General features: G+C 45.5%; 1 pseudogene; it reads right to left on the bottom strand.

The window, feature by feature from the left end:
• Window positions 1-15,371: 15,371 nt before the first annotated feature.
• Window positions 15,372-24,351, bottom strand: LOC123115298 (4-hydroxyphenylacetaldehyde oxime monooxygenase-like; annotated as a pseudogene).
• Window positions 24,352-26,984: the final 2,633 nt, after the last annotated feature.

Raw genomic sequence — 26,984 nt, 5'->3', positions numbered from 1 at the left:
ACTTCCGCATACGCACCTCAACGTCCTTTCCACCACCGCATACGCACACCAATACCACCACCGTTATCCGCAAGCACCACCATCATTTTACCGCTACCACTTCCGACAATTTTGACCCGTTTTGATCTTTGGGAATTTGAGTTGTGGTTCACGTGTCCTATTGTGTTTCGGCTATATAGGTATGTTTCGACATCAACATCACCACCGCTCATCTTCGCCATCGACTCGTCATCGACAACAACCGTCCAGGCTTACACGACTAATGCGGCGGTAACCTCGATGACATCTTTATATATCCCTTGCCATTTGCATTCATAACCATAGCCTTACCTTTGTGTTACTTACCCATCGAGACTAGCCTTTGAGTATTGCTGACAACGTGACTTGTGCACATTAGTGATCATACTCTCCATAGCATACAAATCATACCATCGTGATGCATATCTTGGTATCATCTTTTGTGTCACAAATTTGCCATTCGCATATACACAATTGCTATCTTGGTTCGTGAAGTTTTGCATGAGAAAGGAGCTCAAAAGAGAAAGACCCAAACAAGCTTTTAAGCAAGAAGGAAAGATAAGCAAAGAGCTTATAAGCAAGAACCATAACATCATACTACATTAAGATTGTCATATTCGATCATCTTGGATCATCTTGTGCCAAAGCATCGGAATACCATACATATAGCTTACTTGGGATAGAAGTCGTTGCATTTCTGCCTAGTAGGTTGTGCACAAGTTCGTATCTGCCTATTGTGCAATCGTGCTAGCGTCTCTCTAGTGTTGTGCAACAAGAGCATTTTCGTGGTTTCCACATTTTGGCTCATCCTTGGTTGCACGACCCCACTATTCTATTTGCGTGTGTGTTTCTGTGTACCGTTACTTGCTTGGTCTACTTGTTGCATTTGCAAATTTGTGAATCTTTTCCAACATTATTGAGGCTCACTAAGAATTGCATCAAATTTTGTGTCACCATTCTAACCAAGCTCCACCATAAGCTTTTATGTGTGTAGGTGTGAGAACCGACAAGACTTGGTACCAATTGTGCTATTTCCTTGTTCCACATTTGAGTGATAGTTGATCCATCTTCAACATCGGTCAAGGTACATTTGGTATAAGTTCTTCCCTTTCTCTCACTCACATATTTGCTTGGTATGATGGATAGGCCAAGTTCTTCTACCAACCTACTCTTCATCGAGCAAGACGACGACATGTCATCCTATGCCACCAAGAGCCACCTCTTCGATGCATAGCGAGCTTTACATCAAGAACAACAACCAATGAGTGACTGCATCGACAATCTCGCCACTGACTTGCGACTCTCCGAGCAACGAACAAGAGACTACTTTGACAACAAGCTCGACGCTCACAAGCAAGATAATGATGCAAGAATGGACGAGATCCGTGGTTTGTTGGTGAACCGCCATTCTACCACTTCGTCCTACTCAACACGGAGCCGCTCAAGTCGACACTCCGACGACATCCTCTTCGACTCAAGTACACCATCATCGAACACTCTACGTCGAGCCGCACATCAAGACCGTCAAGCATCTTGCAATCCTCTACACGGCAATCATCCACAAGAGCAAGTCGACGAGCAAGCACATCATCATCGACCAAAACAAGTCCATCTTGCACAAGCTCAAGAAAGGCGACATCAACATCTTCAAGAGGAAGAACGAGCGCGGAAACATCAAGATGAACAAGACGCCGAGGCTCGGCGTCTAGAGCAACAACTACGTGAAGCTCAAGCACTTGAGGCACAATGTGCCCTTCGAGAATCAAGTTGAGCCATCGCCAACCGCAACCGAGATAGGCGCAATCAAGAGGAAGCTCTTCGAGAAGAAATTCAAGAGAGGAATGATACGTCTCCAATGTATCTATAATTTTTGATTGTTCCATGCTATTATATTACCCGTTTTGGATGTTTATGGGCTTTACTTTGCACTTTTATATCATTTTTGGGACTAACCTACTAACCGGAAGCCCAGCCCGAATTGCTGTTTTTTTCCTATTTTAGTGTTTCGAAGAAAAGGAATATCAAACGGAGTCCAAACGGGATGAAACTTTCGGGAGCGATCTTTTTGGAACAAATGCAAACCAGGAGACTTGGAGTGGACGTCAAGCAATGAACGAGGTGGCCACGAGGGTGCCCGGCACGCCCCCCACCCTCATGGGCCCCTCGAGCGTCCACCGACCTACTTCTTCCTCCTATATATATCTATGTACCCTGAAACTATCCAGGAGAACCACGAAAACCTAATTCCATCGCCGCAACCTTCTGTATCCACGAGATCCCATCTTGGAGCCTTCGTCGGTGCTTCGCCGGAGGGGGAATCAACCATGGAGGGCCTCTACATCATCTCCAAGGCCTCTCCGATGAGTTGTGAGTAGTTTACCACAGACCTTCGGGTCCATAGTTATTAGTTAGATGGCTTCTTCTCTCTCTCTCTTTGATTCTTAATACAAAGTTCTCCTTCCTCTTCTTGGAGATCTATTCGATGTAACTCTTTTTGCTGTGTGTTTGTCGAGATCCGATGAATTGTGGGTTTATGATCAAGTTTATCTATGAGAAATATTCGAATCTCCTCTGAATTCTTTTATGTATGATTGGTTATCTTTGCAAGTCTCTTCGAATTATCTGTTTGGTTTGGCCTACTAGATTGATCTTTCTTGCAATGGGAGAAGTGCTTAGCTTTCGGTTCAATCTTGCGGTGTCCTTTCCCAGTGACAGCAGGGGCACCAAGGCACACATTGTATTGTTTCCATCGAGGATAAAAAGATGGGGTTTATATCATATTGCTTGAGTTTATCCCTCTACATCATGTCATCTTGCTTAATGCATTACTCTGTTCTTATGAACTTAATACTCTAGATGCAGGCAGGAGTCGATCGATGTGTCGAGTAATAGTAGTAGATGCAGAATCGTTTCGATCTACTTGTTGCAGATGTGATGCCTATATACATGATAATTCCTAGATATTCTCATAACTATGCACTTTTCTATCAATTGCTCGACAGTAATTTGTTCACCCACCGTAATACTTATGCTATCTTGAGAGAAGCCACTAGTGAAACCTATGGCCCCGGGGTCTATTCTCTATCATATAAGTTTCCAATCTACTTTATTTTGAAATCTTTACTTTTCAATCTATATCATAAAAATACCAAAAATATTTATCTTATCATATTATCTCTATCAGATCTCACTTTCGCAAGTGGCCGTGAAGGGATTGACAACCCCTTTATCGCGTTGGTTGTGAGGTTCTTGTTTGTTTGTGTAGGCGTGTGGGACTTAGGAGGAGCCTCCTACTGGATTGATACCTTGATTCTCAAAACTGAGGGAAATACTTACGCTACTTTGCTGCATCACCCTTTCCTCTTCAAGGAAAAAACCAACGCATGCTCAAGAGGTAGCAAGAAAGATTTTTGGCGCCGTTGCCGGGGAGGTCTTCGCTCAAGTCAAGACATACCAAGTACCCATAACAAACTCATCTCCCTCGCATTACATTATTTTCCATTTTTCTCTCGTTTTCCTCTCCCCCACTTCATCCATGCCATTTTATTCGCCCTTCTTCTGTTCGTCTTTTCGTTTCCTTTGATGTCTTACTTGGCTCGTTTGCTCGTTTGGTTGGAATAGTTGTTTATTTATTGCTAAACAGAGAACCTAAGATCTATGGATCCTCATCCGCTTGCTAATCTTTTTAAGAGATCCAATTATGGTGAACCAATTGCTAGTGAGTTTTGTGCACTAGATTATCTTTATGAAGTTTTGCTTGAAATTCATGAATCTGAAAATTATGATGAAGAAATTTATGAAGAGATTCACGATAACTCCTTGAATAAAAAGCATGATTGCAATGATTTTACTATAAATTCTCTTGATGTCAATTGTGCTAATAATATGTAAAACCCTAAGCTTGGGGATGCTACTTTTGCTATGTCTACTACTTGTTGCAATGATCATGATTGGGGTGATTTTTCTTATGATCTTGAAAATTTATTTGAGCCCCTTGATGAATATGAGATTGATAATAATGTTTGCAATAATATTGAAAGTGGGTTTGGAAGAGTGTCAACTTTAGATCCCACATATTTGGATAATGTTCAATCTTATGAAGTTTTTGATAAAAGTGGGTTTGGAGAGGTCATGACTTTAGTTAATGTTAATCCCACTATTTTGGAAGAGTGTCAACTTTGCATCCATGTGGATCGTATTGAGAATATGTTATGTGATAGCTATTTTGTTGAATTTTCTTATGATCCCACATATAATTATTATGAGAGAGGAACATATGGTTGTAGAAATTTTCATGTTACTAAATTACCTCTCTTCATGTTGAGATTGCTATCATCTCTTTGTTCTTCCTTGCATATGCTAGTTTTTTGCTTGCCCTAATAATTTGTTTTCTTACAAGATGCCTATGAATAGGAAGTATGTTAGACTTAGATGTGTTTGTCACATGTTTTATGATGCTCTCTTTATGATTCAATTCTTGTCTTTTATGTGAGCATCATTGAAATCTCAATGCCTAGCTAAAAAGGCTTTAAAGAAAAGCGCTTGTTGGGAGACAACCCAATATTTTTCCTTGTTGTTATTCAATAAATAAATAATCTAGCCTCTGGTTAGATGTGGTTTTATGTTTTAATTAGTGTTTGTGCCAAGTAGAACCTATAGGATAACCTACGGTGATAGTTAATTTGATTATGCTGAAAAACAGAAACTTTGCTCTCACGAGAAAACATTTAATAAATCACATAAACGTGCTTTTGCGTTGATTCTTTGTGCTGTAGATCAATAGAAAAATTTCCTAGGACTTCCTATTTTGGTAGGAGTTTTGGAGTTCCATAATTATTCGAAAGTTACAGATTGCTACAGACTGTTCTGTTTTTGACAGATTCTGTTTTTCCTGTGTTGTTTGCTTATTTTGATGAATCTATGGCTAGTATCGGGGGGTATGAACCATGGATAAGTTGGAATACAGTAGGTTTAACACCAATATAAATAAGTAATGAGTTCATTACAGTACCTTAAGTGGTGGTTTTTATTTCTTGCATTAACGGAGCTTATGAGATTTCCTGTTGAGTTTTGTGTTGTGAAGTTTTCAAGTTTTGGGTAAAGATTTGATGGAATATGGAATAAGGAGTGGAAAGAGCCTAAGCTTGGGGATTCCCATGGAACCCCAAGATATTCAAGGATAACCAAAAGCCTAAGCTTGGGGATGCCCCAGAAGGCATCCCCTCTTTCGTCTTTGTCTATCGGTAACTTCACTTGGAGCTATATTTTTATTCGCCACATGATATGTGTTTTGATTGCAGTGTCTTGTATGATATGAGCATTTGCTTTCTAGATTACCACAATCATCCTTGCTGTACACATTTTTTGGGTGAAACCCACATGATTTTGAATTTATTAGAATACTCTATGTGCTTCAGTTATATCTTTTGAGCTAGATAATTTTTGCTCTAGTGCTTCACTTATATCTTTTAGAGCACGACGGTGGCTTAATTTTGTAGAAATTGTTGATCTCTCATGCTTCACTTATATTATTTTGAGAGTCTTTTAGAACAGCATGGTATTTGCTATGGTTATAAAATTGGTCCTAGAATGATGAGCATCCGAGTTGGGTATAATAAAAACTATCATAGAAGTGAATTGGATGATATGACCAATTTGATGCTTGATAATTGTTTTGAGACATGAGGATGGTGATATTAGAGTCATGCTATTATGAATTTAAGGAATACTTGTGTTGAAGTTTTGTGATTCCCGTAGCATGCATGTATGGTGAACCGCTTTGTGATGAAGTTGGAGCACGATTTATTTATTGATTGTCTTCCTTATGAGTGGCGGTCGGGGACGAGTGATGGTCTTTTCCTACCAATCTATCCCCATAGGAGCATGCGCGTAGTACCTTGTTTCAATAACTTATAGATTTTTGTAATAAGTATATGAGTTCTTTATGACTAATGTTGAGTCCATGGATTATACGCACTCTCTCCCTTCCACCATTGCTAGCCTCTCTTGTGCCGCGCAACTTTCGCCGGTACCATACACCCACCATATACCTTCCTCAAAACATCCACCATACCTACCTATTATGGCATTTCCATAGCCATTCCAAGATATATTGCCATGCAACTTTCCATCATTCCGCTTATTATGACACGCATCATCATTGTCATATTGCTCTTGCATGATCATGTAGTTGACATCGTATTTGTGGCAAGGCCACCCTCATGATTTCAATACATGTCACTCTTGGTTCATTGCATATCTCGGTACACTGCCAGAGGCATTCATATAGAGTCATATCTTGTTCTAAGTATCGAGTTGTAATCTTGAGTTGTAAGTAAATAAAAGTGTGATGATCTTCATTATTAGAGCATTGTCCCAAGTGAGGAAAGGATGATGGAGACTATGATTCCCCCACAAGTCGGGATGAGACTTCAGACTTTACAAAAAGAGAAAGGCCAAATAAAAAATAAAAAAATGAGAGAAAAAGAGAGAAGGGACAATGCTACTATCCTTTTACCACACATGTGCTTCAAAGTAGCACCATGATCTTCATAATAGAGAGTCTCCTATGTTGTCACTTTCATATACTAGTGGGAATTTTTCATTATAGAACTTGGCTTGTATATTCCAATTATGGGCTTCCTCAAAACGCCATAGGTCTTCGTGGGCAAGCAAGTTGGATGCACACCCACTTAGTTTCTTTTGTTGAGCTTTCATACATTTATAGCTCTAGTGCATCCGTTGCATGGAAATCCCTACTCACTCACATTGATATCTATTAATGGGCATCTCCATAGCCCGTTGATACGCCTAGTTGATGTGAGACTATCTTCCTCTTTTTTTTGTCTTCTCCACAACCACCATTCTATTCCACATATAGTGCTATATCCATGGCTCACGCTCATGTATTGCGTGAAAGTTGAAAAGTTTGACAATACTAAAGTATGAAACAATTGCTTGGCTTGTCATCGGGGTTGTGCATGATTAAATACTTTGTGTGATGAAGATAGAGCATAGCCAGACTATATGATTTTGTAGGGATAGCTTTCTTTAGCCATGATATTTTGAGAAGACATGATTATTTTGTTAGTATGCTTAAAGTATTATTGTTTATCATGTCAATATGAACTTTTATTTTGAATCATTTGGATCTGAACATTCATGCCACAATAAAGAAAATTACATTGAGAATTATGCTAGGTAGCATTCCACATCAAAAATTCTGTTTTTGTCATTTACCTACTCGAGGACGAGCAGGAATTAAGCTTGGGGATGCTTGATACGTCTCCAACGTATCTATAATTTTTGATTGTTCCATGCTATTATATTACCCGTTTTGGATATTTATGGGCTTTACTTTACACTTTTATATCATTTTTGGGACTAACCTACTAACTGGAAGCCCAGCCCGAATTGCTGTTTTTTGCCTATTTCAGTGTTTCGAAGAAAAGGAATATCAAACGGAGTCCAAACGGGGTGAAACCTTTGGGAGCGATCTTTTTGGAACAAATGCAAACCAGGACACTTGGAGTGTACGTCAAGCAACGAACGAGGCAGCCACGAGGATGCCCGGCGCGCCCCCCACTCTTGTGGGCCCCTCGAGCATCCACCGACCTACTTCTTCCTCCTATATATATCTACGTACCGAGAAACCATCCAGGAGCACCACGAAAACCTAATTCCACCGCCGCAACCTTCTGTATCCGCGAGATCCCAACTTGGAGCCTTCGTCGGTGCTTAGCCGGAGGGGGAATCGACCACGGAGGGCCTCTACATCATCTCCAAGGCCTCTTTGATGAGTTATGAGTAGTTTACCACAGACCTTTGGGTCCATAGTTATTAGCTAGATGGCTTCTTCTCTCTCTTTGATTCTCAATACAAAGTTCTCCTTCCTCTTCTTGGAGATCTATTCGATGTAACTCTTTTTGCGGTGTGTTTGTCGAGATCCGATGAATTGTGGGTTTATGATCAAGTTTATCTATGAGAAATATTTGAATCTCCTCTGAATTCTTTTATGTATGATTGGTATCTTTGCAAGTCTCTTCGAATTATCAGTTTGGTTTGGCCTACTAGATTGATCTTTCTTGCAATGGGAGAAGTGCTTAGCTTTGGGTTCAATCCTGCGGTGTCCTTTCCTAGTGACAGCAGGGGCAGCAAGGCACGTATTGCATTGTTGCCATCGAGGATAAAATGATGGGGTTTATATCACATTGCTTGAGTTTATCCCTCTATATCATGTCATCTTGCTTTATGCGTTACTCTGTTCTTATGAACTTAATACTCTAGATGCAGGCAGGAGTCGGTCGATGTGCGGAGTAATAGTAGTAGATGCAGAATCGTTTCGATCTACTTGTTGCGGACGTGATGCCTATATACATGATCATGCCTAGATATTCTCATAACTATGCATTTTTCTATCAATTGCTCGACAGTAATTTGTTCACCCACCGTAATACTTATGCTACCTTGAGAGAAGCCACTAGTGAAACCTATGGCCCCAGGGTCTATTCTCTATCATATAAGTTTCCAATCTACTTTATTTTGCAATCTTTACTTTTCAATCTATATCATAAAAATACCAAAAATATTTATCTTATCATATTATCTCTATCGGATCTCACTTTTGCAAGTGGCCGTGAAGGGATTGACAACCCCTTTATCGCGTTGGTTGCGAGGTTCTTGTTTGTTTGTGTAGGCGCGTGGGACTTGGGAGGAGCCTCCTACTGGATTGATACCTTGGTTCTCAAAACCGAGGGAAATACTTACGCTACTTTGCTGCATCACCCTTTCCTCTTCAAGGGAAAAACCAACGCATGCTCAATAGGTAGCAAGGAACTATCAAGAAATAGTGCATCGGCAAGCTCGACAAGCTCCCCCACAAGTTCGTCAAGTTCATCCACCACCTCGACAAGAACCTCCACAAGTTCAACAAGAACATGATGACTACGAAAATCCTCCGCGCCAAGAGAAAAATGAGGTTGACAATCCTCCACGTCAAGGGCGTCATCCTCGACCCCAACACAATGAAGAACAACGCTATGGCAAGCTCAAGTTCACCATGCCCAAGTTCACCGGAAGCAATGATCCCAAAGAGTACCTATCATGGGCATTGAAGGTCGACAAGATCTTTCGCTTCCACAACTACGAGGAAGAGAAGAAGATAGCTATGGCATCACTTGAGTTCCAAGACTATGTGCTCATATGGTGGGACCAAGTCCTTGAGCGCTGAGAGGCAAGAGGTGAACCACCAATCACCACTTGGGATCAAATGAAGGATGTCATGAGATCATGCTTTGTGCCCACCTAATACAACCGTGACCTCTTCAAGAAACTCCAACTACTCAAGCAAGGCACAAAGAGCATTGAAGAATACTACAAGGAAATGGAGATTGCCATGATAAGAGCCAATGTCACGAAAGATGACGAGCAAACTATGGCACGTTTCTTGAATGGCCTCAATCATCCCATCAAGAAGATTGCCGACTTCCAACCCTACTCCAACCTCATTGAGCTCGTGCATCAAGCTACCAAAGCGAAACGTCAAGTGCAAGATGACTTCAAGTACGCCAAGTTCACTTCCAAGAGCTACGGTTTCTCCAACACCAAAGCTTCAACGACTCCAACAAGTTCTACCTCAACCAAACCGTCTACAAGCAACAGCGACAAGTCAAGTTACAAGCAAACTTCGACAACCTCAAGTCGTCCTCCTACAACAAGCAACTTCAAGTTGTGAGCTTCATCATCTACTCCGACCGATGAGACAATCAAGACAAGTTCTTTCAGGTGCTTCACATGCGGCGGGCGAGGCCACAAGTCCTTTGAGTGTACCAACAAGTGCACCATGATCCTCAATGACGACGAAACCTATGACTCCATGAGTGAAGAGGAGATGGAAGCCCTTGATCAAGTGGCCATGCATCAGCGCGTGAACAAAGATGAAGATGATCAAGTCTTTTGTGATGAGAATTCAAGCCCCGCTCTCATTGTCTGCAAAGTCTTGACTCTTCAACATCAACAAGACGAAGACCAAAGATGCCATATCTTCCACACCAAGGCCGGCATCAATGGATGGTCCGTTAAGGCCATCATCGATGGAGGGAGTTGTGACAACTTGGCAAGTGAAGAACTATGCTCCAAGCTCCAATTGGTCAAGATGAAGCACCCACATCCCTACAAGGTTCAATGGCTTAGCGATTCCTGCATTATCCAAGTTGAGCATACGGTCAAAGTCTCCTTCAAAATTGGAGCATATGAAGACACTTTGGAGTGTGATGTCGTCCCGATGTCCGTTTGCCACCTCCTTCTTGGTCGACCATGGCAATTTGACTATGGCGTCATCCACAATGGGCGTACAAATCACTATAGCTTCAAGATGAAAGGGAAGGAGTATGTGCTACGACCGATGTCTCCTAGTCAAGTGATCACAGACAAGCAAGCCACCCATCATGGAGAAAAGAGTGAGTGAGTGAACCACCCAAAAGAGAGTGAGCGTCACAAGCCAAATTCGAGTGCCTCCATGATGAGCGACAAGAAGAACTTAGTCCTATTTGCCACCAAAAGTGAGATGAGAGAAGTGCGTGAGAACCCATCAAGTGTTATGCACTATGTCCTTGTGTGCAAGGACGAGGCACCAAAAACTAACACCTCTCACGATCTACCTTTAGTGTTGTCTTCTCTTTTGCAGGAATTCCAAGATGTTTTCCCCGATGAGCTACCTCCGGGTCTACGTCCACTACGAGGCATTGAGCACCAAATCGACCTTATCCCCGGAGCACCTCTACCTAACAAGGCTCCCTACCATGTCAACCCCGAGGAAACTAAGGAGATCCAACGGCAAGTACAACAACTCATCGACAACGGTCAAGTACGTGAAAGTTTGAGTCCTTGTGCCTTTCCAGTCATACTTGTTCCAAAGAAAGATGGTACATATCTCATGGTTTCCGGTTGCCATCCCATCAATGCTATTACTGTTAGATATCGTCACCCTATCCCACGCTTAGATGATATGCTTGATGAGCTTAGCGGAGCTTTCATTTTCTCTAAGATTGATCTTAAGAGTGGCTACTATCAAATATGCATCCAAGAAGGTGATGAATGGAAACCCGCATTTAAGACCAAATTTGGCTTATATGAATGTCTAGTTATGCCAAAGGGTTTATCCGAAGCACCCGATACTTTCATGCGAGTCATGCACTTTGTTTTTAGTCCCTATATTGGTGTATTTGTTGTGGTCTTTTTTGATGATATTATTGTCTTTAGCAAATCTCTCGAAGATCATGTCACCCATCTTCGAATCGTGTTGCAAAACCTTAGGAAAGACTGCCTTTATGCTAATATGAACAAATGCCTTTTTGGTGTTTATAAGCTTGTTTTCTTGGGTTTTGTTGTGTCTTCTAAGGGTGTTCATGTAGATGAATCTAAGACCAATGCTATTAAAACTTAGCCCCAACCAACTAACTTACAACAAGTGCGTAGTTTTCTTGGTTTAGCCGGTTTCTATCGTCGCTTTGTGAAGGATTTTAGCACCATTGCTTCACCTTTGCATGCTTTGAGCAAGAATAATGCGCCTTTTGTTTGGGGACCATCCCAAGATACCGCAATTAATGAGCTTAAGAATTTGCTTACTAATGCTAGCGTGCTTGCATTACTCAACTTTGACAAACCTTTTGAGATTCATTGTGATGCTAGTGGTAATGGCATAGGAGGTGTCTTAACGCAAGAAAAGCTCCCCATAGCATACTTTAGTGAGAAACTTTCCAGAGCGCAACTCTATTACCCCATCTATGACAATGAGCTATAGGCTTTAGTGCGAGTTTTGCATGAATGGGAACATTATCTTCGCCCTCATGAATTTATCATTCATATCGATCATGGAACGCTTAAGTACCTAAAAGGACAAACTAAGTTGAACAAGCGTCATGCTAAGTGGAGTGAATTCATCGAGTCTTTTCCTTATATCATCAAGTACATCAAAGGTAAGGAAAATATTGTGGCGGATGCTCTTTCCCGCATATGCATGCTAGTCACTAAACTTAAATTGAACGTCATTGGCTTTGAGCACATCAAAGACTTGTATGCACATGATCCTACTTTTTCTATTCCTTATGCTAAGTGTTTGACGCATACATCTTGGGAACGATATTATATCAAGGATGATTATCTTATGAGAGCTAACAAACTTTGCATTCCCGAGTCTTCTCTTCGTTTGCTCCTTTTGCAAGAGGCTCATGGAGGCGGACTCATGGGACACTTTGGACGCGACAAGACATTCGTTGTGCTCTCCAAGAACTATTTTTTGCCCAAGATGTTCCGCGACGTCCCACGCTTCACCAACCGATGCTCTACATGTCGCAAAGCTAAGTCAAAAGCTCAATCCCACGGTCTTTACATGCCTCTTCCTATTCCTTATCAACCTTGGGAAGACATTAGCATGGATTTTGTACTTGGTTTGCCTAGAACTCAAAATGGAAAGGATTCTGTGTTTGTTGTTGTGGACCAATTCTCTAAGATGGCTCATTTTATCCCATGCAACAAGATAGACGATGCTTCACATATTGCAAATCTTTTTTGTAGGGAAATCTTGCGTCTCCATGGAGTGCCAAAGACGATTGTCTCGGACCACGACGTCAAGTTCTTGAGTTACTTTTGGAAGACTCTATGCGCCAAGCTCGAAATCAAGCTCTTGTTCTCGTCGGCATACCACCCTCAAACCGACGGGCAAACGGAGGTGACAAACCAAACACTCTCCACTCTACTACGCGTCTTGATCAAAAATAACATCAAGGAGTGGGAGGAGTGCCTACATATCACCGAATATGCCTACAACTGTGCAAGACACTCCAGAACCGACAAGTCCCCTTTCGAGGTTGTCTACGGCTTCAACCAATTATCCCCATTGGACATTCTTCCTCTACCACTACAAGAACGCATCAACATGGATGTGAGTGCCCGAGCGAACTACCTCAAGAAGATGCATGAAGATACACGACACACCATCAAGCGCCAAGTACAACGACTCGCGACCAAGCTCAACATCAACAAGCAACCCGTGATATTCAACATTGGCGATTTCGTGTGGCTACACCTTCGCAAGGAATGCTTCCCCAACGAACGCAAGTCCAAACTCCTACCCCGAGCCGACGGACCCTTCAAGGTGTTAGCATGCTACAACAACAATGCTTACAAGCTCGAGCTTCCCCGCGACAAGTACAATGTGAGTGACATCTTCAACGTCAAAGATCTAGCTCCCTACCATGGTGATGAAGATTTCGATCCGAGGTCGGATCCATCCCAAGGGAGGGGAGATGATGCGTAGCATCCGGCAATCATCCCCATGGGTGCATCTACATCTCCTACAACACCACTTGGACCAACGACAAGATCTCGAGCCAAGGCTATCGAAGATAAGGTGAACTCGCTCCTCTCCGAACTACCTCTTTCTACACATGAGACATGGCTACTACCTCAAGCGGAAACACTATGTGTGATCATGTACTTAGAAGAAGGCCGCGGAGCAGCTACATCCAATGGGCAAGACAGCGAGGACACCGAGAACGAGGGACAAGAAGAAGAGCTACCGAATAAGTTCCAGCCAGCGGACTTTCGCCAGGGGCCGGACGTCCGGTGCCTGAGCTCCAGCCAGCGGACGTCCGACGAGGACCGGACGTCCGGCCCCTGAAGACCCAGCCGACTACACCGCCCAGCGAGCGGACGACCGACCCACACCGGACGTCCGACAAGTCAGCAACTGAGCTGAATTTACGAAAGACCGGAGCTAGCGGACGACCGGCGACCGGATGACCGGAAACCACCGGACGTCCGGTACCCCAGCACCTGAGCCAAATCAGTGGAAGTCCGAGCCCTACCGGACGTCCGGACCCCTGCGAGCGATCGGACGACCGGTAGAGACCAAACGTCTGCTGCCTATCTGCCCAGTTTTGGTCCCAAAGGCCATGTACCCCTTCACTTTGCCCCCATTTGCACTTAGACTATAAATAGACCTCCTCCACCTAGTTAGGGTTAGCAAAGGATTAGCTCATATTTGTGTGAGAACTTTGCTCATCCACTTGGTTACTTCTCCATCGGAGCAGAGCGCCTCTTCGGAGAAGATCCCCCAAGCGGATTCAAGACCCCCATCACGGGAAGACCCTTCAAGACCTCCTCACGGAGAAGACCTTTTGTATCGTCTGTTGTTGACTTTGAATCGTGTATCACTCTTTGTGTTTCGAGGATCTAGCATATGTATGACCATCTCTTGTTGGTTGAGTGATTTCTCTTGTGTTTTCCTCGTGTTCCCCTCGTTTTCCCCTTTGTGTTCTTCGTGTTCTTGGTAGGATTTCCTCCAAACGTGAAAGATCGGGCATCTAGGGTTCTACCCTACATCAAAGTAGCTACTCAGCAGAATGAATTCACAAGGCAAACAATGATTTGAGCAAAACTACACGTCGGACGTGTCCAAGAACTTGCAAAAGCTTTGTACCACTTTATTGCGGGAACTAATCCTATAGGAGGCTATACCAAGATGATCTAATTCAGGGAAAATCAGTTGTGATTTCTTATTGCAGTATGGTTGTGTCATCGTATACACATCCCACTATGTAGGGTGACTTAAAATTTCATATATATTGATATGCTTTTCTTTACCAAATAGAAAAAGATACATATAAAGCTACAATGCATATTCTGTTTAGCTCATATTGCTTATAATTCTACCGTTTCAACTATGGTCTACATAGTTGTGACTTACCTACGGGTGCGGCGTGGCGCCGTGCGGGCTAAGCTAGTTTTAACTAGTAATCAGTCATCATAAGACCATGGTGGACTACCTTATCAGATTGGCCATAGAGATCCAGATAGCCGTGTTTCTGTCTCCGCCATCTGCCTCCCTAGCAGAAGTTTCGACGCACTCACGCACAGCATGTACCCTTCGTCTCTTGTCCTGCGAGATCGATTGTGTATCAACGAATCGGCTTCTTAATTTAAGGGGGCAATTGCAAAACATGCATATTTGGCTTTTTTCTCATATAAGCCCTCTCTAAAAAAACTGCACACACTTTTCTCAAAACACACATAACTCCATCATTGATTATAGTTACTCTCTCTGATCCATATTACTTGTTGCTCAAATAGGTGTATCTAGACGTTTGAGTAACAAGTAATATGGATCAGAATGGTATATTTTTTCTAAAGAGATATGCCTCATTTAGAGCTTAGCACAACACCCCTTATTTTACTGGCTCGGCCCAGCAACATATGCCAATTTTATTATTTCATTAGAGTGCAGTGCAGCGTATCTGCTAGTACAAGTTGAGTTGCAAATTGGATAATGCAAAAGCAAATAGTCATCACCCTACTCAATAAGGTCGTGGCCGTGGCGGCACGTAAGCGGTGGGTAGGAGCACGAGGGGCGTCTTGCGGTGGAACACGAGCCTTCCTTCCTCCTCCATGCTCACGCCGTCCCCCGTCATCCACTCCAGGAGCGCCCACTCGAAGCAGCAGAGCAGATTGGCGAGCGTGAACTCCACGGTGGCCATGGCCATGGACATGCCGGGGCAGATCCGGCGCCCCATGCCGAATGGCATCAGCTCCGGATGCTCGCCCTTAAGGTCTATGCCACTCCCCTCGAACCTGTCCGGGTTAAACTCCTCCGGGTTGTCCGGCCAGCTTGCTGGGTCCCTGCCGATGGCCCAGCGTTGACGTAGACCCGCGTCTTGGCCAGCACATCGTACCCGGCCACCTGGATGTGCCGCATAGTCTCCCTCGGCAGTAGCAGCGCGCTGGTGGGTGCAGCCGCAGGGTCTCTTTTACCACCAGCCCGAGGTAGCTGAGCTTGGACACGTCTTCGGACACCACCCTCCCGTTGACGTTGCCGCCGGCCACGGCTCTGATCTCGGCTTGCGCCTTGCTGATCACGCGTGGCTTCCGTATAAGCTCCGACATCGCCCACAGGATCGTCATCGAGCTCGTGTCAATGCCGGCGATGAACATGTCCTGAAACTCAAAATGCTCCCTCCCCCATGCCGATCCGCATCAGATCAATGGGGATCCCACTGGGGGAGAGGGGATATCGAGTGCCGCTGCCGTTCGTCTATCAGGCGCTCCCAGATCTGCTGCAACGGGTTGATTCGGTCTCGCCGGAGGTCCTTGCGACGACGAGCGAGAAGCGCTGGCGGGAGCGTGCGAGGAGGGTCATGGACGACGCGTTCTCATGGTTCGAGTGCACCCGGGAGTGGAAGGAAGCAGTGGAAGATCTGGATCCAGAGGATGGGGAGGATTCGAGGGCTCGGAGATATGTTCAGGTTTGCAAGGACCATGTCAATCGGGAGCTGCTGAATCTCGCCTAGCGCATCTATTTCGAGGGCACTTGGGAGGAGAAGCGCAGGATGGCGCACCCGAGGGAATCGCCAATGGAATTCGTCAATTGGGCGAGGAGAGAGGCACGTTCTGGAGATCCGCAGAGGGAAGAGCGGTGGAGCTGTGTCCTCGGCCTGATGCCGGTCAGGCCCCCATCAGCCGCGGAGCAAGTCGATCCCCTCCCCTACCTCTCGCCTCCGCCGGCTTCGGATTGAGGCAACAACCGCTGGGATCTTCGGCCACATTAGATAAGGAATCGGAACCAGCCTTGGATTCTGATTTCCGGGACGCAAAACGGACGAGCGAGAAGATTCGGCCTCGAAACTTCTCTTCTTACCATCTGGATCATGACTGTGCGCATGGGTGCAAATCGCAGTGGAGCCCCGGGAGGACAGATCAAATTGGTGTGCAGAATTCGTGTGTGGTTGCGGATAAGCCACCATCCGAAAATGAGGGTGACTCTGTACGCAGTCAGGTTCCTTCTGAAGTGATGATTGAGGATCAGCAATCCGCATTGTTCATCGCTGATGCAGCAGTTCGTGCTGAATCCGGGTGAGACAACAATGATTGCGCGAATAGAGCTCTTCAGCACTCTGCGCTGCAGCACATGATAGACACTGCATTACTAGTGCTCCAACATTCAGGCGGATTTGATTTTCTGTTGAAAAGGAGCGGGGGGGAAAGTGCAGCAAAGAGGCGGCTGACGGGGACGCCGACATGGCACTTATCGAGTTCCACCGTCAGCTCTGGCTGCCTATAAATCAAGAACATTCTGAGGCTCCCAGCAACCCTAATTCACGCCCAATCCCCCCAAACACCGCCGCCACCACCACCCCGCTCTCTGCCATGGCGGACGGAGGCCTAGGAAAAGGGCGCAACAAAGGGAAAGGGGGGAGAGGGGATGGAAATTCGGGCTGGGGACAAGATCACTCGCAGATGCCGCCGCCGATGGGCCCTCCACCGCAACAGTTTTTTGGCTATGGCTTCCAAGGGCCGCCTCCGCAATGGGGTTTCCCGGGTGGCTTCCCCCACCCTTTCCAGCAGCAGGCGTGGGGGGAGGGCCACCGCAACCGTGGTTCGGTCCTCCGGCTCAGGGCGCACACCCGCAAGGCTCAGGAGGGGGTGCGGATCTGTCGCAAGAAAGAAGCAACTCAGGGAACTAGCAAGGCCCAGGCAAAAACCAAAGTAAGAATTCGCAGCGCGGGAAGCAGGATCAGATCCAGAAAACTGCCCCAACTAACTCCGTTGGCCTGATGTCTTATGCCATGGTGACCTGCTACAACTGTGGTGAACCAGGTCATCACAAGGATAAGTGTGAGAGACCCAAGAACTGCTTCATTTGCAAGATGGTTACTCATGTTGTTGATGACTGCCCTGTTAGGAAGAAAGCCCACCTTGCAGCTAGGTATGTGGGGAGTGCAGCACAGGGTTTAGGATTCTACCATGTTGGTGTTCCAGATGTCAATGACCAGCACCTGGGTAGTCTGAAGAATGTTGGGATAGTGCTTGTAGAATCTGGAGAGGTCAATAAACAGGAACTAGCAGAGGAGTTTGCTGACATCTATAAGACTAATTGGCCATGGCCTATCAATGCCCTGGATGATTGGACTTTCTTGGTGAAATTCCCTCCAGAAATAGATGTAGCTCATGTGGCAAGCTATCCCTGTTTTGGCTTGAAGAAGGATAATGTGATTGTCAATGTAGAGGTCTGGAAAGGTAATGTGGAAGCAGAGGATGACTTGCAGGAGATCTGGATCAAGATCAGGAAGATGAACCCTAAATGGTGTGAATGGTCAATGCTTGATCAAATCACTTCCGCCCTGGGGGTGTTGCTGGATGTAGACTGGCAGCACAATTTCAAATCCTTCTATGAAAAAGTCAGGGTCAAGATCTCATGCAAGGATCGCACTAAGATTCCAACAGAGAGGCTTTTTGGCATCAAGGGTAAAATCTACAGACTGTTGTTTGAAGTTGAGCCAACTGACTGTGATGAAGCCATAGCTGCAACCAACCCTTCAATGGATACCAATACTTCTGTGGAAACAATGTCCAAAGACAGTGCCTCAAATGATGGGAGATCCCAGCATGGATCCAAGACTGGTTCTGATTCTGGCTCCCTTACTGGGACTGGTAACTCTGCCCACAGAACTCAAGTCACAGGGCAACAACACTCCCATGAGGCCTCCACCCCAACCTCCATGCTCAGGAACCAACTGCCTGAATCTCAGTACCTACCCAGGATTCAAGCTCTTGAACAATTGCTCAATTCAGAGCAAGGTGACTCTGTGGGATTCAACCTGTTGAGGGAAATGGAACTGGTAGGGGAAGATGAGATTGAGACTGATGATGATGAGAATGAAGTTTTGGATGCCACCACTGAAAATAATCAACCTGAAGAGCAATATGAGATTGATTTCCCTGCCATGAACACTGCTGCTGACACCAAGAAGTGGGGCCCTGTCCAAGCTGCCAGAACAAGTTCAAGGATTGCTGGTGACAAGAGGACCATCATGGAGAAAGCCCAGCAGCTCAAGGAAGTCCAGAACTTGGAGGTCCAGAAACCACATGGTAAGAATCAAAATTCTTTTAACATGTTTTATGATTCTGCTTTCCTTTCAATTGCCACTAGCATTGGTGTAGAGGTTGATCCAATACAAGGATCTAGTATTTCCTCTTCACACACTGTGGTGGGACTAAACAAAAATCAGACCATGACTGAAGGTCATGTGTCTGAACCTGCAATATTGACCCCTGACCCACCATCAAGTCCTAATGAGGGTCTTTGGTCACTAGTTAGGAAGAATAGGCGGGGCAAGCACCCCAGGACAGAGGTGATTAAATGAATGCCATATTCTGGAATGTTAGGGGTATTTCAGCTGCAGGCAGAAAACCTCTCATTATAGACACTTTAGCCAAAACCCATGCCAATGTCATTGGTTTTCAGGAAACCAAAAAGGAAGAGTTCTCCCCTTCCTATCTTAAATCTTTAACGGGGCATAGGGATTTTGCCTGGCATCACCTCCCTGCCACAGGCACTGCTAGGGGCATCCTGGTGGGAGTGGAGCAAGATGTCTTTGAGGTGATCTCCTGGTCACACTTAAATTTTTCTGTCAGTTGTGAGCTAAAGCACAAAGCCATGGGTCATATTTTTAGGGTGATTGTAGTATATGGCTCCTCTTATGAGGAGGGCAAGGCAGCTTTTATTTCTGAGCTACACTCTTTGTTTGTAGACAATCACTTGCCCACCCTAATTGGAGGGGACTTTAATCTAGTTAGGAATGCTAAAGAGAAAAGTATGGAGTAATCAATCATAGATGGAGCAATAATTTCAATGCCTGGATTGAGATCTGGGGACTTCTGGAGATCAAGCTCTCTAGCAGAAAAATTCACTTGGGCTAATAACCAAGTGGACCTCATCATGTCTACTATTGATAGACTCTGCTGCAATACTGACATGGATGCTCTTTTTCCTCTAGCTACATGTAGATCTTTACCTATATGTGGCAGTGACCACACACCCCTCCTTTGGGATTCTGGGATTAATGTCCAACCTAGGAAAAGTAGTTATAAGATGGAAAAATGGTGGCTGCTTAGAGCTGATTTTTCTGATCTTATTCTCAAAATTTGGTCTAAACCTAACAATGCCATATCTAGCATAGATAATTGGCAGATCAAGGTTAGAAGCCTTAGGAGAATCACTAAAGGCTGGAACTCCAATGAAGAGGCTAATCTTAGAAGATATAAAAAAATCTTAGTGGAGGAGTTTGACACTTTAGATGTCAAATCTGAAACCTCTGATCTTTCTGAAGGGGAGTTCAACAGAATGAAATTCATTCATACTGAACTCCAGAAAATTTGGCTTCAGGAAGAAATTAAAGCTAAACAGAGATCTAGAGATAGAGATATTAAAGAAGGAGACAGAAACACTGCATACTTCCATGCAGTGGCTAATCAAAGGAGGAGGAAAACCCTCATCCACTCTTAGATGGCCCTGATGGGTCTGTCAATGATATTAAAGATATGCTTGGAGTAGCTGAAGACTTCTATAAAGATTTGTTTAAAAAAGAGCACAATAGTGGCTTCACACTGAGCTCTGGCTTTTTCTCTGCAGAGGAATTAGTCACACCTGCAGAAAATGAGACCCTAGAATCACCTTTTACTGAAGAAGAGATTAAGAAAGCAGTCTTTGACTCCTACCCTGATGGTGCCCCTGGACCAGATGGGATTCCTTTATTCTTTTACCAACATTTTTGGGAGGTGATTAAGGTGGATCTAATAGCCATGTTTAATGATTTTCATAAGGGAGAGTTGGACATACATAGACTTAACTTTGCCATGCTCTCCCTCATCCCTAAGGAACCCGATGCTACTTCCATGAAGAAGTTTAGACCCATCAGCTTGCTTAACTGTAGTTTCAAATTTTTTACTAAGGTCCTCACCAACAGGCTGACTAGGATTCTCCAGAGGCTTATTGCCAGTAACCAATCTACCTTCCTCAAAGGCAGATACATTCTAGAGAGCGTGGTCACTGCCCATGAAGTAGTGCACTCAGTCCATCCTGGGAAAAAACAAGGTTTGGTTTTGAAACTAGATTATGAAAAAGCCTTTGATAAAGTAGACCTTGGTTTCCTCCTGGACCTCCTCAAAAAAAGAGGCTTTGGTGATACTTGGATTAATTGGATCCAGCAGATCACCCATAATGGCTCGTTTGGGGTCAAAATTAACAATACTGAAAGTGACTTCTTTTTAGCTGGCAAAGGGCTCAGGCAGGGGGATCCTATTTCCCCATTACTTTTCAACTTAGTAGTAGATGTGCTGACCAAGATGCTGTCCAAAGCAGCTAGCTGTAACTTGATTGCTGGACTATGTGCTGAAGTCTGCAATGGAGGGATCATTTGTCTGCAGTATGCTGATGATACCCTGCTATTTTTAGATAATGACCTTACCCATGCCTCCAACCTCAAAACTATCCTCACCTGTTTTGAGCAGGTTTCTGGCATGAGGATCAACTACTCTAAGAGTGAGTTGATCCCAATTAACATGGAAGACTCTGATTTCATGCACTTTCTTGCTGCCCTAGATTGTAAGGGGGGGTCTTTCCCTATTAAATATCTTGGCATCCCCCTGCACCATGGCAAGCTTAGGAAGGAGGATATCCAACCTCTCATAGATAAAATTATGAAAAGAATTGCTGGTTGGAGAGGTAAGCTCCTCTCTTATAAAGGTAGGCTCATTCTGATCCAGGCTTGCCTGGCCAGTATTCAATCTATCTTCTATCCTTCTTTAAGTTCCCTAAATGGGCCATTGAGATGATCAACTCTCAAATGGCCAACTGTTTGTGGAATGATTTTGAAGGCCATAGGAAACTTCATCTTGCCAACTGGAAAATGGTGTGTATGAAGAAAGAATTTGGAGGCTTGGGAATCCCAAACCTCCAAGATGTCAACTTATGTTTACTAGGTTCCTGGGTGAAGAGATACTATGAGAGTGAAGGAAAACCATGGAAAATGATCATTGATCACAAGTACATGTCTAGTAAGATTAATATTTTTGCTCCTAACCTATCCCCCAGTGCCTCCAGATTCTGGAAGGGGCTGAAAACCACTATCCAAGCACTTAAACTTGGTTATAGGTGGAAAGTTGGGTCGGGTGAAAAAGTTAGGTTTTGGGAAGACACCTGGTTTGGTACCTCCCCACTGGTAGTGCAATTCTGGCCTATCTACTCTATTTGTAATGAACAAACCAATAGTGTCAGGGAAGTATGGGATGGTACGCAACTTAGGCTCACTTTTAGAAGGATTTTTTATGATAGACTCATGGAACAGTGGTATCAGTTAGTGGAGATAACTAGTAGCCTAACCCTTACCAATGAAACTGATGCCCTTGTCTGGCAGTTAGAGAACAGGGGGGTTTACTCCACTAGCTCACTTTACCATGTGATTAATTTTAGGGGGGTGCAACCAGTCTTTATACCCTCGGTGTGGAAGCTAAAAGTTCCACCAAAAATCCATGTCTTCCTGTGGCTCCTTGCCAACAACAAGCTAATGACCAGGGATAACCTCAGGAAAAGACAGATTATTAAGTCGCTTGAGTGTGTGTTCTGCTCTGAGGCTGAAACATGCTCGCATTTATTTTTTGATTGTGTGGTCTCTAGACAGATCTGGGCTCTGGTCTCAAATCACTTCGGGGTGGATACTGGAACTGATTTTGAATCAGTGGCCAGACTCTGGATTGCTAACAAAAAACACTCTGCTCTCAACACGGCCAATGCAGCTGTACTTTGGTGTATTTGGAAATATAGAAACTCTATGATTTTCAATACCACCATGTGGACATCCATTAAGCAGGTGATGAGGCTGATTCTAAAAACCATCAAGAACTGGGTGATCCTGTCTTCGGATGGGGCGGCAGAAAGGCTGGAGGCCTTCACGACACACCTGGCGACCGATCTGAGACAACCACTGATGATCGGTGGCTGATCATGAAGCTCGCTGGAGCCCCGTTGGTGACTCCATGGGACAAGCTGAAGATCTCAGACGACGCAGTGGGCTTCTCGTCCCCCTCCAAGAAGCGTTCAGAAGCTGCATCGTTGTCGAGTCCGACCTCGACACTGGTGGCTGCCTGGTCCCCTCAGGCGGTGACTGCACCGCCGCTGAAAGCGCGCAAGGCATCCCAGGAGCTGATCTGCATCTGATACTAGCAGTGCCTATGATCCGGTTGCTTTACCTTTGTACTGGCTTAAAGCCATCGTTTCTTCTTTTCTGAACTGCTCCTCTTAGTGAGCTTATGTAATAACTGAATCTGATCTAAATTTGGTTTCATTAATATAATGGAACCGGGGAAAGGCTCCCTGTTCTTCTAAAAAAACATGAGAATCGATCGGACCAAGCAAAGATTGATTAACTAATTAATGAATTGACATGCTTACAAAAATTATGGCCTTGACGTGGTCCCTGGTGAACTTGCGGTGCTCCTCCGAGTAGGCGATGAGCACGTCGACGAGGTCGCCGCCGTTCTCCTTCTCCGGGAGATTGGCACGCTCAGGGTCGAGGTGCTGCGCGATGACCGTCTCAAAGAATGGGTCGAGCTGGTGGAAGATCCTCTCGCGGCGGGCCATGACGCCCGTGACGCGGTCGACCACCCGGCCGATGGCTCCGGGGAAGAAGTCCTCCGCAGAGGTGCTGGAGATCATCTCCATGGCCTCGTCGAGCGCGTGCTGGAAGCTCTCGTTGAGCGCGAACTTGTCGCTGGCATAGACGCTACCGAACGCCACGGTGCCGATGATGCAGTCGGAGAGGCGCAGGACGTGCTCGTCCAGCGCCACCGGCCGCCTCGCCGCCCCGGCGGTTAACAGGGCGCTCATAAGCATGTCCACCTTCTCCTGGCGGGCGTACCACGCGGCCTTGACGCGGCGCGCGCTGAGGAGCTCGACCACGAGCAGCTTGCGGATGTGGCGCCAGTAGGCGCCGTAGGGCGCGAACGCCACGTTCTTGAGGCCGTAGGTGAGGCGCCTCGGCCCCGGGGACACGGGCCGCGTGCAGCAGTCCAGGTCGTGCACCTTGAGCACCTCCCATGCCGCCTCCGCCGACGACAGCACCACGGCGGGCGCCGTGCCGAGCCGTAGCTGCATCACCGGCCCGTGGAGCCGCGCCAGATCACGCAGAGCACGGTGCGGCAGCGAGCCTAGCTGGTGCAGGTTCCCCAGGAGGGGCACCTGGGCGGGGCCTGGTGGCAGCCTCAGCCGCCCTTTCCCTTTCCTCCTCAACAACAGCAGGAGGGAAACGACAGAAACGAGGAGTGCTAAGAGGAGGGGCTGCCATTGTTGCCATTGTTGGGGTAGGGAGAGGAGCAGTGAGATCGGCATTTAGATTTAATTTGGAGGACTAAGCACTACTTCAGTGTATGAATTATATTCCTTCAACTAGGAGTATGAGTGTGAGACGAAGAAAATTGAGGGGAATGCCAGTGTGTGCGTGTTGAACTTCTCGAACGATTTATATAGGGTACAAGATTTGAGGGGCAAGAAACCTTTTCTAAAGCTAGGGTGGGAGATGGTACAAATCTTGATGTATAAACCAGGGATAAGTCTATATGCTCTAACATCACTTTCCCCGTGCAGCTGAAGCAGTACCGTTGCAAACAATAAGAGCGTCGTGGACAATGAAATGTAGATACCAACGGGCTGGCATCCCCATGCAGTCATAGCGGGAACATCGTGCACGTCACATGCGCCCTGATTGTAAAGGAAGCTAACGAGGAGCCCAAGCGAGGCGATAGCCCTCCTATGTGCTGATGTCAAGGTAGCCAAGAGTTTGCGACCTGGTAGTTGTGGTCGACGTAACCGTGTGAGGGCCGTAGTGGTCCATGTCGAGGTTGGGATTGTCGGGGTCATCACTGTGTTCCACTGTGAATGATCACAGTTTTTTCTTACAGGATGAGTGATCACAGTTATCTGCACCGTACCAAAGGAACCGCGGCTGAAATCACAGTGACAACTCAAAGGTTTCATATATTAGATATATATTGGCATGCGGAACTGAGCCTAGCTCACATGGTTAGGTTCTTATGGTGGAACTAGCCGACCAGGGTTCAAAGTCCTAGCCTTTGACATTGATGTTCGCATTTTTCTGAATTTCTTTCAATCTTTGGGCGCTCAGTTGCCCACGCCACCAGCAAGGTGACAGTTGCCCACCACCAGCAAGCTGCTACTAAGAGCATCTCCACTCGCCCCCCAACATGCCTCCCAGGGCTATTTTTTAGCGCCTGCGCCAAAAAATCGGCCCAGTCATGCCCCAGGTCCTCGTACGTATGTAAAGGGCCACCGGTACGCATGTACGTAACGTGCGGGTGGCGATCTTGGAGGGACGTTTTCCTACCCTAGCCGTCGCCACCACCAGGCGACTAGGGAGGCGATCTCTTTCCTCCGATCTTCACCGGCCGGGGCGCTGGGCCCCTCTCCCTTCGGCTGCTCCGGCGGCAGGAGGGAGGGGGGACCTTGTTCCTCCGCTTCGTAGTTAGGTTTTGGATTTGTAGATCGTGGTGCGTCATTGAGGTGGTGGGAGCGGCGTCCGGACGAATAAATCTGCCTCAACTCCACTCCCACACCGGCGGTGCCCTTCATGGCGGCGTCTCGGAGTTGATGGCATCGTGTCTCTACCAATCCCACAGATTGGCAGCTTTAGGGTTCATGGATGGTGTTGGCGAGGCGGCGGCGGCGACTCCATCAGGTGTGTCTCTCTTCTGCTCTATCCCCGTTGTTGTGGCCTTGTCTCCGAAGTCGTGGAGCAGGGAGGTTTTGTCGTTCAGGAGTACGCGCAGGCGGTTGTCTGTGCAACTGACAGCAAGAAGATGGAGTTTCTTGTGTTGGGTCTGTGGTCGAAGGCTGGCAGTTCTGGTTTCCTCTCCGACATAGTCGTCATGCGGGGGTGTCAGTTCTGAAGTTTGATGGTGTGTCCGGGGACATGTTGCCCCGGTTTGATTCTTTCAATAGCTATGATTTTGCTTCTGGCAAACTACTTTGGAGGTCCGTAAAGCTGTCGATCAGCAATGGAGCCGCGTCGAGCTTGGGTGAAGAGGTGATCTGTTTTTTTACCCTTTGGTGGCCGCTTTGATGGTGTCGAAGGAAAAGGGCAGGCGCTGGTATTTTGCATAGGATTTTCCTATCTTTTCAATCATGTATGGTCGGTGTTTATGTGTCGTGCCTTGTAACATGATCTTTATTCTATATAAATGAAATACGTATTACCATGAAAACAAAGGGTGGCGATCTTGGACAGGAGGCCAATAGGAAAGCCAAATCTGAATAAACAGCCATTCCTCGTCTTGATCCATCCATGCAAGTTCTTCTCTGAGTGTGGACTCCAGCGACTTACCAGGCATGCATGGTCTCGTCGGTCCGCGGCGAGGACAGCCGGACCACCACGAGGTACTGGGCCACAGTGGTCGCCGGCCGGTCCAGCACTCTACCTACCTAGGTAGCTCCTCAGTCTATGAAAGACGTACGTGCTGCACTCAGCTTAATATGATGTTTTCAGGCGTTCAGCATTGTTAAAGCATCTTCAACAGCAGCCATATTTTTCGCAAGGTCATTTTTACCGGTTACGGTAGCTACCGGTAAACCATCCATCACCCACACATGCATCATGATTCATGTAGGAACCCACTAATTAGTTATCAGTTATTGCTATACCAAGCCTATACAAGACCATATACAACTCTTGGACCCCACAATGCATGCATGGCAAGAGAAAGTTGTCAGTGTCTCTCTCTTCTCTTACAGCTAAATGCACCCTTTTACAGATTCTCAAAAAGAATTGTACCCTTTTATTAATTATCGAAAAAATAACATACCCTTTATTGCATCTTTACAAAAAAAATATAAAAATACTCAAAGTAATAAAGTATTTCAAAAATAATAAAAGACTGAAAATAATAAAAGACTCAAAGTAATTTAAAGAATCAAAACAATAAAAGATAAAAAATAATAAAAACTCAAAGTAATAAAAAGTTAAAAAATAATAGACACAAAATTGTAAAAAGACACAAAATTATAGAAGACTAAAAATAATAAAAAGAATCAAAGTAATAAAAAGTTTCAAAATAATAAACGACAT

Source organism: Triticum aestivum, chromosome 5B, assembly GCF_018294505.1.
Source record: "Triticum aestivum cultivar Chinese Spring chromosome 5B, IWGSC CS RefSeq v2.1, whole genome shotgun sequence".
In the NCBI taxonomy this organism is placed as follows: Eukaryota; Viridiplantae; Streptophyta; class Magnoliopsida; order Poales; family Poaceae; genus Triticum; species Triticum aestivum.
This window is presented reverse-complemented; position numbering and strand designations above follow the sequence as displayed.